A 19182-nucleotide genomic window follows, 5' to 3' on the forward strand; every position below is an offset into this window, starting at 1 on the left:
CAAGTAATTTTCACAGCCAACAGGACAAACAGAAAATATAACAGAAATCAATCCTAGACAAAGACTTAAAAATTGTCAGACTATAAACAAATACATACCTACAGACAATAGTAAGCCTGGTTGTCTTTGATCTAAGTTTGAAAATATACTGTCTGCAAGGAAGTCATCTATTAAAGGTGATATAACAAAATTTGGAAAACTAGAACTTCTAGAAATAAAAATAAAGAATCAAACTAAATGGGCTTACTTAAGAGTAAGATACAAAGCTGAAGAGAGAATTAAGTGAGCTGAAATGAAGCCTAGAAGAAAACTTTCAAAATATGACAGAGCCACAGAATCTAAAGGACTGAAAATACTGAAATGAAAAGACAATGTTAGGATCCAATAAAGCCTAATAAAGACTTCATACATGTTCTAGGAGCAGGAGGACGGAATATTTGAAGAAGTTAATACGCAATAATTTTCCATTTCCTTAAGTGATGAAAGACACCAATCCACAGATTCAAGTAGCCCTACAAATCAAAACCATAAAATAAAGAATCCATATTTTATATATATATATGGTTTATTTATCCAGCTCGGGATACATCAGTAAAAAGGCAAGATAGCAAAAACAAATTCATCTCAAAAGCACACACAGAAAAGGTAGATTAACTTCAAAGGCACAAGAAGACTGACAGCTGTCTTCTCTTCAATAAAAGACAACAGAATCCTCAATATGTTGAAAGTAACTAAGGCTCTTAAAATACTATCCCCAACCAAAACATCTTTTAAGAATGAAGGTGAGGCCATGTGCGGTTGCTCACATCTATAGTCTCAGCACTTTGGAAGGCTGGGGCAGGAGGATCGCTTGAGGCCAGGAGTTCAAGGCCAGCCTGGGCAACACAGATCATCTCTACAAAAAATTAACATGCCTGCTGTAGTCCTAGATATTCGGGAGACTGAGGCAGGAAGATCACTTGAACCCAGGAGTTTGAGGTTACAGTGAGCTATGATTGTGCCACTGCACTTCAACATATCTTCTTCACAAAAAAAAAAAAAAAAAAAAAAAAAATCTGTAATGTAAAAGACAGTTTCAGAATAAAACACTAACCAGAGTTGGTATCACGTATTAATGTCAGGAAAAAACAGACTTCAAGGAAAAACATTAAGATAAAAAGGTCACTTTATAATAAAAGGTTCATACATATATGGTGTGTATAAGATCTCAAAAGACATAACTGACCGTAAAAACATGCTTGAAGGCATTTTTTTTTTTTTTTTGAAGACAGGGCTTTGCTGTATTGCCCAGGCTATAGTGCAGCGGCGTGATCACAGCTCAGTGCAGCCTTGACCTCACAGGCTCAAGTGATCCCCTCACCTCAGCCTCCTGAGTAGCTGGGACTACAGGTATGCATTCTCCACCACACTCAGCTAATTGTTTTAATTTTTTTTGTAAAGACAGGGTGTCTCACTATGTTGCCTATACTGGTCTGGAAATCCTGGGCTCCCGCCTTGGCCTCCCAAAGTGCTGTGATTGATTACAGGTGTGAGCCACCACACCTGGCCTCCTGAAAGCAAATCTTCCTTCCTAAACTGAACTAAAAACAAAATCTTCCACTGAAGAGGGAAGGCAACTGACTGAACTAATTGGACACATAGAGCTGACATAAGGCTAAGAAACCATTACCCAACTGCAGTCACATAACATTTCAGTCAACACAGGACTGCATATACAACGGTGATCCCACAAGATTATAATGGAGCTGAAACATTCCTATTGCCTAGTAATGTCACAGCTCAATTCATTATTCATGTTTGTGGTGATGCTGGTATAAATAAACCTACTGCAGAGTCATATAAAAGTATGGCACTTACAATTATGTACAGTACATAATACTTGATAAGGACAATAAATGATTTATTGGTTTATGTATTTACTATACTATGCTTTTTGTGGTTAGAGTACACTCCAACTTATTTTAAAAAGAGGTAAAACTGCCTACAATAATTCAACATAGCAACATGCTATACAGGTTTGTAGCCTAGGAACAACAAACAAGCTATACCATATAACCTAGGTATGTACTAGGCCGTACCATCTAGGTTTGTGTAAATACATTCTATGACATTGACAAAAGGATGAAATGGCCTAATGATGCATTTCTCCAGAACATATCCCCATCATTAACCATGCATGACTGTGTATGTAAACAAATTCTATGTTGGAAGAAGATTTCATGACTATAACTGCTATACAGCTTTTCCCTAGAGCACAGTAGGATACAAGGTGGAGTGCTTTTGAATTTCACGCTGCTATGGTTTGAGTATTCTTCCCCTCTAAAACTCATGTTAAAATTTAATCTCCCATGTGGCAGCACTGAGAGGTCGGAGTCTTTAAGAAGCGATTGGATCATGAGGGCTCCACCCTCACAAACGAATTAATCCATTCATGGATTAATGTATTTCTTTATAAATTACCCAGTTTCCCACCAGGGGAAATGGAGATCCAAGCTACCCAGTTAGCACACTCAGCCCCCTCCCCATGTGATACCCTGCACTGCCCTGGGAACCTTCAGAGTCTCCACAAGTAAGGTTCTCACCACAGGGGGCCCCTCGATCTTGGATTTCTCAGCCTCTATAACTGCAAGAAATAATTTTTTTTTTAAATAAATTACTCAGTTTCAGGTATTCTAAGCAACAGAAAATGAACTAATATTCATGCTGATTTATAGCAGAACAGTGTAAGTCAACATTCTTTCAAAACCAGGATAAAAATTGTCTCATCGTAAGTTATTACTGCTCACATACGTAACCATGGACGGGTTATCTAACCACTCCATACCTATGTTTTTCCTTGTTTAACTGTTGATGCTACCTATCTCTAAGTAAATTAAATGAGCTAATAATACACACAGAATTTAAAACAATGCCTGAATCATCAATCAGTGTTGCCTATTACATTATTTATCCCTGTTATGCTCTTCTGTATCCTCTTTAGAAAATAATTCCAAGACCAAAATTATAACTCTAGACAGGTGTGGTGGCTCACACCCATAAACTCAGCACTTTGGGAGGCCAAGGCAAGATCACTTGAGGTGAGGCATTTAAAACCAGCCAGGGCAACACAGCAAGAGCCTGTCTCCACAAGGAAAAAATATATATAACCGTGTTTCCCACTAAAAATCAAAATGTACAAAACTTCTGAATAAGTAAAAATATATACAAATATGCAGGAAGTAAAAGGCAGAGTTGGTCACCAAAGGTATAGAAGCCAATTTCTATGGCAAGCCCAGTAATGTACTCTAATGTTCTGCAATCATTCAGCTAAACGACTTACATATGGATAGGTGTAAAGTAACAACTCTCTCCTTCTAACCCCTATTCTGCCCAAAAACTTATTTAGATGAGACTAGTTCGAAATGGAACTTAAAATCATCAATTATAACAGGTTCTTTTGTGTAAACGTTGTATTACTCTATGTCCCCTTTACCCTTTCCTTCCTTTATAGCTCTCATCACAATTTAACATTCTACATCTAAGCAACCAATTTGCCTCTTTTGCTCATGACATAAGATACATGTCCATACAGGTGCTAGATAGTTACCCAAAGAATAAACTGAGAACACAAGTAATTACAGGTTTGATTAAACTTGAAGATCTGAATACACTGATCATTAATATTTTCATATTGATAAGGAGTCATTCTCTCTAATCCTTTGTTTCAAATTTACAACCAAGAAGTGAACAAAATATTGTATTTTGACATCTTCAGACCTTTGAAGTCCAACAGATACTGCTTCTTTAGCCCATTCTACAAAAAGACCCTTAGTTTTGAACATATTTTGAGAATTTAGAATCAACTCAGTTTTACCAGGAGCCAACAGAAGCAAGCTGAATAAAATGAGATGGCATTTTGGATTACATTAGTTATGGTACAGGTATTCGTTTCAAAAATCTCATTAAAGGCCAAGTGCAGTAATTTACCATATTCAGTATTAGCTTTATAATTCTGCAAATCAATGGGCCTAATATAAAAACAGGCACTTTGTAGCAGATAAAATTTAGAAAGATATTCAAATTGGTATAGTGAAAACTTTTAAATTTCTATTTACTAACATAATGTTGACTTGGAGGGAGAATCTATGAAAGTCAGGTTTTATGACAGAAGATGTCCAAGTCCACCTACCAGGGTTTAGTTCGATATATTCTCCAAAGGACAGTATTCTTGGAACTATAATAAACTATAGATTTAGGCCATTTATTTAAACTTGGGCAACTTCAAACAAGCTTGAAACACAAGAGTGCCTTGAAAATAACTGTAAAAGTCATTTATTTCCCTTCGATTTTTAAATGTGCCCTATACATAAAAGGTTTTTCCCTTATTCAATCAAAGATAATGTGTATTACTTCCAAAATAAGTATAGGAGTATTAATTTAAGCTGACCAAAAAAAGAGGACCCAGATACTCGTTTCCAAAGATGTTTTGAATCCACCTATTTTCAAAAGGCCAAATTTCATTCTACAGCTCTTGTGAAACCAGCCAAGCAGTGTAAATTTTAAAATGCAGCAGTGGGATATCTTCAAATGTAGCAGTGAGATTTTTAAAATGTAGTTGTTTCAGAACTGATCAGTGACCGTCTAAAATACGGGCTCCTTGAGGACATCCTGTGCCTGGTTCATCCTTTTTGTACTCTCAAAGTCTAGCCTTCCCAGATAGGACCTCAGTCCCAGCCTCCCTACACTGCCATCTCCCAGATCTTTAGGGCAGTGGGGTTCATTGACAAGGTTGCAGGCTACAAACTTGGCTAAGTTTATACTAACACCTCATTCCATCCCACCTCTCATCTTAAAAAGGAAACCGTTAAGTATCTTATTCTAGTGACTTCAATAAACGAACTAATTTATAAGACAGCCAAGAACAATTAAAGTCATAAAGGGCCAAACATTTTATTTTCATCTAAGAACCGTTTGCAGGGGTGGTCCGATCTTTTGGCTTCCCTGGGCCACACTAGAACTGTCTTGGGCCACACGTAAAATACATTAACTAACTGATGAGCTTTTTTTTTTTTTTTTTCAAAAAAAAAAAAAAAAAAGCCCTCATGAATTTGTGTTGGGCCACATTTGAAGCCGTCCTGGGCCGCGGGTTGGACAAGCTTGGTTTAGGCGTTTAGATCGATTAGGATCAATACTCCCCAAATAAAAAACCCTGATCAAGACACCCATCTTAACTGTACCTGGGAAACACAATAGCAACCTTTTGCTAATAACAGTTAACATAAGCGCTATATACGCGTTAACTTTTTAAAATACTAGCAGTGGAGGTCCTTCCTTATCATCAGCTAACATCCACAATCTCCGGTACCTTTAATAAAAAGATTACGACCGAAGAGAAGCAGGGAAGAGTTTGAAACCCAGGGACAGGGCTTACTCGCTTACTCTTCCTTTTCACATTCCACCGTCTCTACAACTTTCAAAGTAAGGATAGCCCGAGGGCAAGGGTCTCCAACCAGGCCCAGCCAGTGGCCATGAAGCCCATTACCACGTGTTAAGCGAAGCCACCGGGGGTTTCCCCTCCCCGCGCGGCCGCCCCCCCCCCTCCCCGCCACAATGGGCGGAGAGCCCGGGAGCGTCGCAGCCTCCCCCGCCCCCTCCCCGCCTCTGGGCCTCGTCCCTCCACAGCCCCTCCCTCCCGTCGGAATTCGCAGCCTCCGCCGTTCTTTTCATCTCCCAGCGGCCTCCCTCCTGGTATTATTTTTGAGGGAAAAGTAGGGGGGTGCAGAAGAGGCGGCCGGCTCTGCACTCGGCCCGGCCCGTACGCCGGGGGCCTCCCGGTCCTCGCGGCACAGCCGAGTCTCAGGGCACCCGGGCGTCACCACGGCCTCGCTCCGGTCCACGCGGAGAAGACGGTGGAGCTCAGAGAACCTTAGGCCGCCAGGCCGCGCCAACCCCTACGTCGCCTCAGCCGTCACCGATAAAAGCGCTGGTCGCCCCCGGGGCCCCTCTCAGGCTCCGGGGTCCGGACTCCGCGGTCCTGTCCGACCTCACAGGACGACCCCGGAGGCCACGGGCAGCCAGCGGCCCCGACTCCCGGCTCCCAGTCCCTCCATCCCTCCGGCCCTCCCATCTGCGCAGGCCGCCCAGCCAACACCACGTTCCCCCTTCCCTTCCAGGCCCCCATCCGTTACCGGCGGCTAGTATGGGGAGCCAGGCGGCCGGAGCTGCGCAGGCAGTGACTCAGGGCGGCAGCGGCAGCGGGTGGAGCAGGAGGCGGCGCCGCGAGCAGATGGCGCTAAAAAAGACCCAAGAGCCCGCCGCTCGCGCTCATATACAATTAGCGTCAGCACGTAGGGCCCTTTCGCCGCCCTCCCCCCGGCCTTGTAGTCTCCCAGCAACGCAAGCGAGAGGCGGGTCCAGGCCGGGTTGCCTAGCAACTGAACCGTCCTTCTTCCCCGGCGACCTCCATACCCCCACCGAGGACTCCTGCAGCCCTGAGACCCAGGCGCCGCGTTTGGGCTCCTCTGGTTCCCGCTGGTGTCTAACCTCCTCTGTTAAGCACCCCACCATCTCTTTTCTCCCTGCTGAGCCGGAAAGGAAATTTCAACCCCATCAGATGTGGGGAAGGCTTGGCCCGCGTGCCCGGCGCCCGGCCCGCCCCGCCCCCTTCGGCGTTGTGCTGGGAACGCTGAGGGCGGGCGCCAGTCGCCTGGTCCCTCGCTCGCCGCAGCCTAGACGGCGGGCGCTCCCTGTCAAGGCCTAATTCCTGCAACTCGCCGGCCCCCGGTAACCATTTTCCCTCCCCGCCTAAGAAAAACAGTTTTTTCCTCTAGACCACTTCGGCGGCCTCTTCTGCCAGTTTTGCTTCTCCTATGCCAGCGGGTCTCCGCGCCTTTAGGGGATGCTCGTCATCCTTTGCCCCCCACCCCCCCGCCACATCCTTGTAACTGATGTACAGTCCATCAGTTCGGCTTCACTTCTTTTGACGGATGAAAATGGCATATTTGTGCATTCTCTGGATGCGTTATAATGAGGACACTCAGTACGTCCGTTGTTTCATCTTTCTGAAAAAGTAAATCCCATTAAATCCTCAGGCTTGTAAAACCTCATGGCTAATTTTCAAGTGATGATGAATTAACTAATACTAACTCAAAAAGTTGTTCTCAGAGTATGGTCTGAGGGTCCCCAGACCCTTTCATGGGGAAGGTCAAAATTATTTCCATATTAATGTCAAGACTGCCTTTTGCATTCTCATTCTCTCACAACTGTACAGTGGGGTTTTCCGGAGGCTACATGACATGTGATAAGGAAACAGACTGAACATAGAAGCAGATAGGAGAATCCAGTCATCTGCGGTTAAACCAGACGTTAAAGAGATTTGCAAAAACTCGATATGGGGGCAAGGGGGAGTAGTTATTTTTCATATAAAAAATTATTTTTTGTTAATATTTGATTGCTTTATTGTTTTTAAATGAAATACTCTTAAAATTTCTCACTTTTAATTTCTGATATAAATATCAGTATCAGTAATGCACATAAAAGTTCTTTGGGGTCCTCAACTTTTAAAGGAGTGTAAAGGAATCCTAAGACCACAAAGTTTGAGAACCTCCTCTCTAAATCTTGCATTTATTGAAACTTCAGACTGCCTAGAATCCCCTATTGTAATCCACACATTTAGCAACTATATCTTCCATTTTAGGGGATATAGTGTTTTCCTTGGCCCTCCAGAACCTCATTGAAATTATTTGCCTTTCCCACTCTATACTGCAGATGCCTCTGTTTATTCATTCATTTTAGTTTTTCATATACAACTCCTTTGTTGTTCTCAGCCTATTCCTATACACCCTTCTCAACACTGATGTAATGCTAACAAGGAGCGTAATAGCATCAATAATGGATCTTCAGGAAGAACCCGCTATACATAAACAAGGTAGACCAGTGCTCAGTTTGAACATAAATTTGACACATTAATTTCAATAAGAACTTCAGGAATGTTGCATTTTAATCAAAGCTGTGCACGATGCAAGGTAATTAGCATATTAAAATGAACTAAATAACTTTCACTTTCTTTCCATAAATCTTTGTGGTAGCAGAATTTCTGAGACAAAATTGAGAAGTTAGCTTTTGTGATGGTTTTTATCCTACACCAGAGAGCCTCATCAATTTTCGGCACTTCACGCACAAAGGCTCTGGATTTTTTAGGTTTCACCACCCCCCCCCATACCAACCCCTGTAACTTAGGTGTTATCATTACTAGTACATATGCTCTTTCCCCCTTTTCTCCAGCTTCCTCTTCTTTTTTCAGTGTATCCTAGCCAATCTAAGAAACTAAACAATAAAATATTTCTACTAATGCATGCCTTTGTAATATAGTCTTTTGAACCAGTTTGTAAATCTAAGTCTTTGCCATTAAAGTTCAGGGAAGGGCAGACATTTATGCATTCATTCAACAAATATTTATGTCAGGCACAACTTCATGCTCTGGAAATACAGCATTTAGTAAGAAAGACAAGGTTCTTGATTTTATTGAAGTTATGGTCTAGTGAGGTAAGGCAAATGATTAGCAATAAAATAATTTTACTAATAAAATATTAGTAATAAAACAATTTCACTTATCAATAATAAATAATTGATAAGTGAAAGCTACAAAGAAAATAAAATGAGAAAAGGGGTAGAAGGTGACTGACCTGAGGATACCTTTGAGCTTTTTTTTTTTTCCAACGGAGTCTCACTCTGTTGCCCAGGCTGGAGTGCAGTGGTGCGATCTCGGCTCACTGAAACTTCTGCCTCTCGGTTTCAAGCAATTGTCCTTCCTCAGCCTCCCGATTAGCTGTGACTACAGGCACGCGCAACCACCCCCAGCTAGTTTTTTTGTATTTTTAGTAGAGATGGGGTTTCACCATGTTGGTTAGGCTGGTCTTGAACTCCTGACCTCAAATGTTCTGCCTGCCTCAGCCTCCCAAAGTGCTGGGATTACAGGTGTGAGCCTCTGCACCTGGCCACCTTTGAGCTTTTTACATTGGCCCCTCTTATACCCCCAAATCACACAATGTAGTTAACTCATCTAATTTAATTGCAATAAATGGTGACCCTGGTCACTGATCTTGGGCCATGCCAAATTTTCTGTTGCAGTTCCTTTTCTCATGCTCTCTTTGGAAGCATATATACTAAAATTAAAGGTCCTTTTTTCTCTATCTCCCATGATTTTCATTTGGTAGATTTTTATAGCATTGTAGCCTGGAGGCTTAGAGGGGTGGCTTTGGAGTCAAACAGCCTATTTCGTCCCCATTTTTCTACCACTTAATAGCTGTGTAACTTTGGATAAGTCAGTTAGTCATCCCAGGTTTCATTTTCCACATCTGTAAAATGGGGAAAATAAGCATGCATTTCTCATAGGGCTGTTGTGAAACTTAAAAAAAATTTTTTTCTTTTTAATCAAGAGGGATCTTGGTGTATTACCCAGGCTGGTCTTGAACTCCTGGACTCAAGAGATCCTCCCACTTCAGCCTCCCAAAGTGTTGGGATTACAGGCATGAGCCACCTTGCCCAGCTGTGAAACTTCTGGAGACAGAATCTCACTCTGTCACCCAGGCTGAGGTGCAGTGGCGCAATCTGGGCTTACTGCAACCTCTGCCTCCCATGTGCAAGCAATTCTTGTGCCTCAGCCTCCCAAGTAGCTGAGACTGCAGGTGCGCGCCACCACATCCCACTAATTTTTTGTATTTTAGTAGAGTTGGGGTTTCACAATGCCCAGGCTGGTCTCAAACTCCTGAGCTCAGACAATCCACCCGCCTCGGCCTCCCAAAGTGCTAGGATTACAGGTGTGAGCCACTGTGCCTGGCTCAGCTGTGAAACTTTAAATAACACATTTAAGTTGCTTAACATAATGCCTGACATATATAGTGAACGCTCAATAAAAGGTAACCATTTTTAACCTCTTACAGAAGTTTTGTTTTTATTTTTGTTTTATTTAAAGGTTTAAGGAACTACCCCGAAGTCTTCTGATAGTGTCTGACACTTTTTGTGACTTATTTTATTAAAAGCTATCTAGTCACAACTTTTAAAAGACATTTTCCTGAGCTGAAATAATCCACACCAATTACCACAAAAATATTATAGTCAACATTTCTCAATATTGGATAAGAACTATGGAGATCAACAAGAAAGTTGATGACAAAGATGGTATTTTACCTGTGCTTGTGTCTGTGTTTCAGCCCCTACGTAGTAGAAAAAAAGCATAGGCTTTAACATCAGACAGGTATAGGCTCCTTCAACACTGTGACCTTGCGAAAGTACTTATCCACTCTGATCTTCAAGCTTCCCTATCTGAAAAATGCATTAATAATTATAATAAAACCTGTGTCTTTATTAGCATGAAATAGAGAAATGTATGTAAGTTCCCAGAGCAATGACTTGCCCTTTAAGTACTCAGTATTTATTTTCTTCCCTCTGAATTAATCTGTAGGTAAAACATCCAAGGGAACTAATAACAATTATCATCTAAAAACTGCACAAGACACATTTAAATAACAGTTACCTTAGTTTCAGATCTGGATTTTTTTTTCTACTTTTCCCCAAATTAATTTATAGCTGCAATGTAATCAAATTCCAAGTGGAAAATTATGGACAAGATGCCTTAAATTTTTCTCTCTACATTCAAAAAAAAAGGATTAATAGTTTTTTTGTTTAAAAAAAAAATCTTTTTTTTTTTTTTGAGACGTAGTTTTGCTCTTGCTGACCAGGCTGGAGTGCAATGGTGCGATCTCGGCTCACTGCAACCTCTACCTCCCGGGTTCAAGCGATTCTCCTGCCTCAGCCTCCGAAGTAGTAGCTGGGATTACAGGTATGCACCACCACGCCTGGCTAATTTTGTATTTTTAGTAGAGATGGGGTTTCTCCACGTTGGTCAGGCTAGTCTTAAACTCTCGACCTCAGGTGATCCACCCTCCTTGGCCTCCCAAAGTGCTGGGATTACAGGAGTGAGCCATTGTGCCTGGCTTTTTTTTTTTTTTTTTTTTTTTTGAGACAAGGTCTCACTCTGTCACCCAGGCTGGAGTGCAGTGGTACAACTACAGCTTGACCTCCCTGGCTCAAGTAATCTTCCCACTTCAGCCTCCCACGTAGCTGGGACTACAGATGTACACCACCGTGCCTGGCTAATTTTTTTATTTTGGGGATCTCACTATGTTGCCCAGGCTGGTCTCCAACTCCTGTGCTCAAGCAGTCCTCCCACCTCAGCCTCCCATAATGCTGGGATTACAGGCATGAGCCACTATGCTTGCCTTGTTTAAGAATATTTTTATTTTCCTGTCATTACTTAACTGAATTTTTTATTGAAATGATTATAGATTCACATGAAGTTTTGAGAAATAACACAGAGAGATCCATGAAAACTTTCCCCAGTTTACCATAATGGTAACAATCCATGATCTTATTCAGATTTTCCCAGTCTCACTTGGATCCATTTGTGTGTTTATGGATTTAGTTCCATACAATATTACCATTTGTGGGTTTGTGTATCTGTCACCAAGAAGATACAGATCAGCTATATCGCCCAAGGATCCCTTATGTTGCCCTTTTATTCATTCATTTATTTATAAATTTTAATTCTTTTTTTTTCCTGGACAGGATTATTGCAGTGTACGTTGACCTTTTATTATGGTCAGTGTTTTTTGTTCTTTTTGTTTTTTTATATGCCAAATAATGCCAAATAATGTTCTACATTCCTAGATTTTATTTTATTTTGTTTCTCACACATAGACCACTTAGGTAGAAAATATGCCATTGTTAGGCTGGGCGCTGTGGCTCACGCCTGTAATCCCAGCACTTTGGGAGGCCGAGGCACATGGATCACCTGTGGTTGGGAATTCAAGACCAGCCTGACCAACATGGAGAAACCCTGTCTCTACTAAAAATACAAAATTAGCCGGGCATGGTGGTACATGCCTGTAATCCCAGCTACTCGGGAAGCTGAGGCAGGAGAATTGCTTGAACCTGGGAGGCAGAGGTTGCGGTGAGCCAAGATCGTGCCATTGCACTCCAGCCTGGGCAACAACAGCGAAACTCCATCTCAAAAAAAAAGAAAGTATGCCATTATTTTGTGCGAGCCTTCAATATTTCTTACCTAAACCATTTGCAATAGCCTCACAGTTGTTCTCCCTAATACCAATCTCTTATTCCACTTCAATCTACCAAAGTTATTGCTCTAAAATATAAGTCTAATTAAGTCAGAGAAAGTTCTCTGACTCATCAAGACAAAGCTGGCTGCAAACCCTTCTCTGTTTGTGGACAACACTTGTATGTGGGTATTTATGTAGATATGTATTCATTCATTCATTCATTCATTCATGAGCCCATGTTTCCTTCTCCCACAACACACACCACACTAGACTGTTAACTGCTGCAGGGCAGTGTTATTGTTTTTTACATACCCTTGGTTTAAACAGTGACTGGCCATGAATGGCTTTCAGTAAATATTTATTTGCTTGAAAGAATGAAATGAAAGGAAGGATGCAAGGAAGAAAGGAAGGAAAGGATGGAGAAAGGAATTAAAGAGGTTATTGAAAACAAACAGGAAGTCACAATACTTCATGTAAATAATCCTTTTTTGAAGTCTATTACATCAATTCTACATTTATCATAGAGTCTATATTGGACAAATTTGACAATCTAATCTGCACAAGAAGATTTTGAATATGGTTTGGACATTGTTTGGGTTTTTGTTTGAATATTATTTGGGTATTTGTTTGGATATTGTTTTCCCTCATCCATGAAACAACTTGCTGGTAAAAAGAAAGTAAAGAAATGTTGATATATTTTAGATCATAATCAATAAAGAAAACAAATTACACAGTATAATTTGGAGACGATCAGAGTGCCCATTACTGGGACAATTGAGAGTGAAATGTCATATATGCACAACATGGAGTATTATGTAGCAGAACATTGAATGTAATATGGCAGTATTTAATCTTTAAAATGTAGTGGTTGCAAAATAAAGCCACAATGAGGTACCCTTACACACTTATTAGAATTGCTCAAATTTTAAAAAATACATTAGTACAAAATGCTGACAAAGACATAAAACAATAGGAACTCTTAACTCTGCTGGTGGGAATGCAAAATGTTCCAATCACTTCAGAAGACTGGCAGTTTCTTCAGTGGCTCACGCCTGTAATCCTAGCACTGTGGGAGGCTGAGGTGGGAGTTTTGGTTGAGCTCAGAAGTTTCAGACCAGCCTGGGCAACACAGCAACATCTTGTCTCTACAAAAAATTTAAAAATTAGCCAGGCATGGTGGTGCATGCCTGTAGTCCCAGCTAGTCAGGAGACTGAGGTGGGATGTTCACTTGAGCTGGGGGGAGTGGAGGGGTGTATGTAGGGGGGTTGAGGCTGCAGTGAGCAGTCGTGTCGCTGTTCTACAGCCTGGGTGACAGAGCGTGACCCTGTTTCAAAAAAATTTAAAAATAGGCCGGCAGGCACAGTGGCTCACGCCTGTAATCCCAGCACTTTGGGAGGCTGAGGCAGGTGGATCACCTGAGGTCAGGAGTTCCAGACCAGCTTGGCCAACATGGCAAAACCCCATCTCTACTAAAAAGAGAAAATTAGCCTGGCGTGGTGACCGGCACCTGTAATCCCAGCTACTCAGGAGGCTGAGAGGCAAGAGAGCCACTTGAACCTGAGAGGTGGAAGTTGCACTGAGCTGAGATCATGCCATTGCACTCCAGCCTGGGTGACAGAGTGAGACTCCATCTCAAAAAAGAAAAACAACAACAAAAAATGAACAACAAAAAAATTTTAATAATAAATGAAAGTTTAATATACATTTACTATATGACACAGTAATCCTTCTACTGAGTAGTTACCCAAGTGAATTGAAAACTTATGTACACACACAAACACACACACGTATACAACTTTATTTCTAATTGGCAAAACCAGGAAGCAGCCAAGATCTCTCTCTGCAGGTGAGTGGATAAACAAACAGTGGCACATTTATACGATGGAAATAAAAAGAAAGGAGCTACTGATTCTGAGGTAGGAGGCAGGACTTGGCTCCAGAAGCGGGGTTTGGACATCAGGATCAAATTCAGGACTAGCTAAAACAGGTCTAGGGTGGAAGCGCCTCTCCATAAGACACACCCACCACTGTGCTTGTCAGTTTACCATTGCCATGGCAACACCTGAAAGTTACCACGCCTTTCCATGGCAGTGACCTGGAAGTTACTACCCTCATTCTAGAAACTTCTGCATAACTACCTCTTAATTTACATATAATTAAAAGTGAGTATAAATAGGACTGCAGAAGTGCCTCTGAGCTGCTACTCTGGGCACACTGCCTATAGGGTAACTCTGCTCTGGCAGGAGGAGTACCTTTGCTGCTGCTGTACCCTGCCACTTCAATAAAAGTTGCTATTTTAACACTGCCGCTCACCCTTGAATTCTTTCGTGGGCAAAACCAAGAACGCTCCAGGACTAAGCCTCAATTCTGGGGCTCACCTGTCCTGCATCAATTCACTCAACAACATGGATGAAACTCAAATGCATTTTTGCTAAGTGAAAGAAGTCAGATTCAAAACTCTATATATTACAATTCCATTTCTACAGCATATGTAAAAGGCAAAACTATGAAAATAGAAAACATCAGTGATTGCCAGGGGTTGGGGGAGAGGTGCAGAGTTGACTCCAAAGGGGTTGTAGAGGGGATTTTTTAAAGATAATGGAATTGTTCTATATTCTATAGGTAGTGGATATATGACTATATACATTGAGCAAAATCCATTTGCTATATTCAATTTTTCAGAAAATCAACCAGATGTTGGGGGATCCTAGGATGAAATGCAGACTGTGACGAATTAATCTAACTGAATTATAAACATATAATCTCACTGAGGGGGTGAGTAAAAAAGGAGTTGACTTTCGAAAACAGTATTTTGACTGGACACTATAAGGCTAAAGGCAAAAAGAGCTACACATAAACATTGCACTATAGTTGATAAATTTATTTATCAAAGAGATAATAAGCATTAGCAATTTGGAAACTAATTTCCCTGTATACAAGGAAATCTGTATTCGTTTGCTAGGGCTACCATAACAAACTGGGTGGCTTAAGCAATACAATGTATTTTCTCATAGTCCTCGAGGATGGAAATCCCAAATCAAGTTGTTAGCAGAGTTGGTCCCTTCTGAGGGCTGTGGGGGAAGGATCTGTTCCAGATCTCTCTCACTGGCTTGTAAATAGCTGTCCTCTCCCTGTGCCTCCCTCTATGTGTGTGTCTGTTTGAATTTCCCTTTTGTATAAGGACATCAGTCAGATTAGAACCCACCCTAATGACCTCATTTTAACTTGATTATCTCTGTAAAGATGCTATCTCCAAGTAGGGTCACATTATGGGGTACTAGGGTTTAGGACTTCAACATATGAATTTTAGGATAACACAGTTCAACTCCTAACACTAGGGTTTGGCAAATAACTAAATAATTGTAGATAATGGGAGCCAGGTCTCTTGCTACCAGGAAAAAGTCACAAATAAGCAAGGAGAGAGGGCTAGAATGAACCATGGGGTGCTGGATTAGGGTCAGAGATAGAAGTATGAATGAACTCATGTTTATAAATAGATGATAGATGGATGATAAATAGATGGACAATAAAGATATACATATACATAGGCTAATATATTTCCTAGCTTTGCCCACTGAGGAAGCCTAGAAGCAATGTGATATAGTTTGGATATTTGTCCCTGCTCAAATCTCATGTTGAAATATAATTCCCAATGTTGGAGGCAGGGCCTGGTGGGAGATGTTTGGGTCATGGGACAGAATCCTTCGTGGCTTGAGGCTGTCCTCACCATAGTGAGTGAGGAATGAGTTGTCATGAGATCTGGTTGTTGTAAAGTGTGGTACCTCCCCCACTCCACTCTGCCAACGTTATGCTTCCTGTACAGGCTGCAGAACCATGTGGCAATTAAATCTCTTTTCTTTATAAATTACCCAGCCCCAAGTGTTTCTTTTTCTTTCTTTTTTTTTTTTTTGAGATGGAGTCTTGCTCTGTCACCAGGCTGTAGTGCAGTGGCACGATCTCAGCTCACTGCAACCTCCGCCTCCGGGATTCAAGCAATTCTCCTGCCTCAGCCTCCCGAGTAGCTAGGACTACAGGCGCGCACCACCATGCCTGGCTAATTTTTGTATTTTTGTATTTTTAGTAGAGACAGGGTTTCACCATGTTGGCCAGGATGATCTTGATCTCTTGACCTCATGATCCACCTGCCTCAGCCTCCCAAAGTGCTGGGATTACAGGCATGAGCCACGGCACCTGGCCAGGTGTTTCTTTATAGCAATACAAGAGCAGCCTAACACATAGTGACACCACAGTAACAACAAGCATGACCAGTTCACAAATCTTGGTTTCTAAATACCATTTCCAATTAAAGGAGGGAAAATGCAAGATGAGTCTGGAACATCTTATAGTGCTAAAAAAAAAAAAAGAAGAAAATTATAAAAGTAGGAGAGAGATCAAAAGGACACCAGAGGCAATTTGAAAGAGCTCCCTGATGGCCAAAGCTGGAACAATTTCAGCAAAAAAACCAAAACAAAACAAAAAACAAAACAGTGATAGTATTGGATTATAATTCAGAAAGTAAAATAAATATCCATGAGTCCATAATGATATAAGTATTATTGAATAAATACTTAAGTGATAAAGGGAGAAATTTATCTTATAGAAGACTTCTAGGCTTGGCATAGTGGTTCACGCCTGTAATCCCAGCAACCTGGGATGCCAAGGCAGGCGGATCACCTGAGGTCAGGAGTTCGAAACCCGCCTGGCCAACATGATGAAACCCTGTCTCTACTAAAAATACAAGAATTAGCTGGGCACTGTGGCAGGCACCTGTAATCCTAGCTGCTCAGGAGGCTGAGGCATGGAGAATCACTTGAACCCGGGAGGTGGAGGTTGCAGTGAGCCGAGATCGCGCCATTGCACTCCAGCCTGGGTGACAGAGCAAGATTCCATCTCAAAAAAAAAAAAAAAATTCTAAAGAATATATGTAGACACTCCTGTCTAGGGGATGGAGATTAATCCTGTCCTCTTGGTTGTGGTATGGAATTACAATGACTCACTTTCAAAGAAAATAGTATGGAAATGGAAAAATATTAACTTTATAGTGAAGAAACCTGGCAAACACCTACCTTAACTAAATGATCAAGGTTAACATTATGAGTTATAAGCCATGTTGGCATCAAGTACATCATGATATAATAGGGTGAGATGAACATCTTTACTAATTAAATACAAACACATATTATACACATTATAATTGGAATAGAAGATAATAGGAGTGAAGTACAGAAATAAAAGGGAATCAATTTATTGATCAAGGGGGGACTTATCGGAATGGGAAGAATTATAGAATAAGTTAAGAAAAAGTGGAAGGTAGCTATGCACCTTTCACCAATAACAGAAGTTCAATACTTCATTTCTCAAAATTCCATCTCTGCAGGATCAAATTGTGATTCTCTTATATTTCAAAAGATTAGTTCTTAAAGCTAGAAGAAGCAAAAAGCAGTAAAATTAGATTTGTCATTGATCATAATGCTAAGTAAATTTGAGCAATTAGAGGAAACTAGAAATAAAATCTGGAAATAAAGAAAAATCAAGTCAATGGCAACGGTAATAACCACTGACACCACTTCTCTGTGCCAGACACTATTCTAAAGAGTTTTGCAAATACTAACTCCTAGAATCCTCACAACAACCCTATGATATACTATTATTATCTTTGTATCATAGATGAGGTAGTTGAGACTTGAAGAGATCCAGCACCTGTCTCCACACCATATTAGCCACTAGTGGCAGAGTTAGGATCAGAATTACAGGCAGCTTAGCATCAAATCAGATCCTGAGCCTATGACTCCATCCTCTCCAGTTAAAGGCATAAGAGGGAGTCCCAGAATTCAAGGAAATCACTGCAATATAAACAGACAAGTAAACAAACTGTTACCACTCAACGTAAGTGTAACAATAGAGGAGAGGACAGCAGAGCCAACTTCACAGAAGTGACAGTGAAAACAAATCTTGACAGGGAAGTAAGAACTTGCTTTGTGACAGGATAGGATTTCTGGCAAGAGAATAGCTGTATGAAAGAAGTTTTGGACTGATTGTTCAAGGCTGTGTGGAAAATACATTGCAGAATACAACACTACTCAAATGATGACTTCCACCTTTGGCTAGGCATGTATTTCACATACAGAAAAACTCTACCAAAGCCATCATTAAATGTATTGGTATCAAATGTTTGTCAGTTTCATTTCGGCCTATTCATTCTCACTACCTTCAGGAGTTAAAACTGAACCTGTATTAGAAATATCACTTCTAGGCCACACGGGGTGGCTCACGCCTGTAATCCCAGCAGTTTGGGAGGCTGAGGCAGGTGGATCACCTGAGGTCAGGAGTTTGAGACCAGCCTGGCCAACATGGTGAAACCCTACCTCTACCAAAAACACAAAAATTAGCCGGGTGTGGTGGTGCACATCTGTGATCCCAGCTACTCGGGAGGCTGAGGCAGCAGAATCACTTGAACCCGGGAGGCAGAGGTTGCAGTCAGTGGAGATCGCGCCGCTACACTCCAGCCTGGGAGACAGAGCAAGACTCCGTCTTAAAAAAAAAACAAAAAACAAACAAACAAAAAACACACATACACAAAAAGGAAAAAAAAAAAAAAAAGAAATGCCACTTTTTAGTAATGAAAAAAATACAATACATAGTTTCCCACAATCAGGGTGGTATTATGTATACAGGTCATGAGCCAGATTAAACCTATTCTAAAATCATATGAAAAAATTTTTTAGGGCTGGGAGCAGTGGTTCATGCCTGTAATCCCAGCACTTTGGGAGACTGAGGTGGGCAGATCGCTTGAGCCTAGGAGTTCAAGACCTGCCTGGGCAATATTGTGAAACCTCATCTGTACTAAAAATACAAAAACTAGTTGGGCATGGTGATGCATGCCTGTGGTCCTAGCTACTCGGGAGGCTGAGGTGGGAGGATCACCTGAGCCTAGGAGGTCGAGGCTGTAGTGAGCTGTGAGTGAGCCATTGCACTCCAGCCTGGGCAACAGAGTGAGACCCTGTCAAAAAAAATAAATAAATAAAATAAAATAAATAAATAAAAAATATTTTAGAAACATTTTTGAAAAATATGTTACAAAAATCC

At 41.2% G+C, this 19182-nt stretch overlaps 1 protein-coding gene across 6 annotated transcripts in view; it reads right to left on the minus strand.

Annotated features, from left to right (window-relative positions):
- The window catches only part of NAP1L1 (nucleosome assembly protein 1 like 1), a 37353-nt gene extending 31011 nt beyond the window's left edge, over nucleotides 1–6342 (minus strand). For 5 of the 6 annotated variants that reach the window (XM_024256285.3, XM_009248038.4, XM_024256283.3 and 2 more), the window contains exon 1: nucleotides 6168–6342. The gene's annotated coding sequence lies outside the window, so the exon portion shown is untranslated. 6 annotated transcript variants of the gene reach the window in all.
- Nucleotides 6343–19182: the final 12840 nt, after the last annotated feature.

Source organism: Pongo abelii, chromosome 10, assembly GCF_028885655.2.
Source record: "Pongo abelii isolate AG06213 chromosome 10, NHGRI_mPonAbe1-v2.0_pri, whole genome shotgun sequence".
Taxonomy (NCBI): Eukaryota; Metazoa; Chordata; class Mammalia; order Primates; family Hominidae; genus Pongo; species Pongo abelii.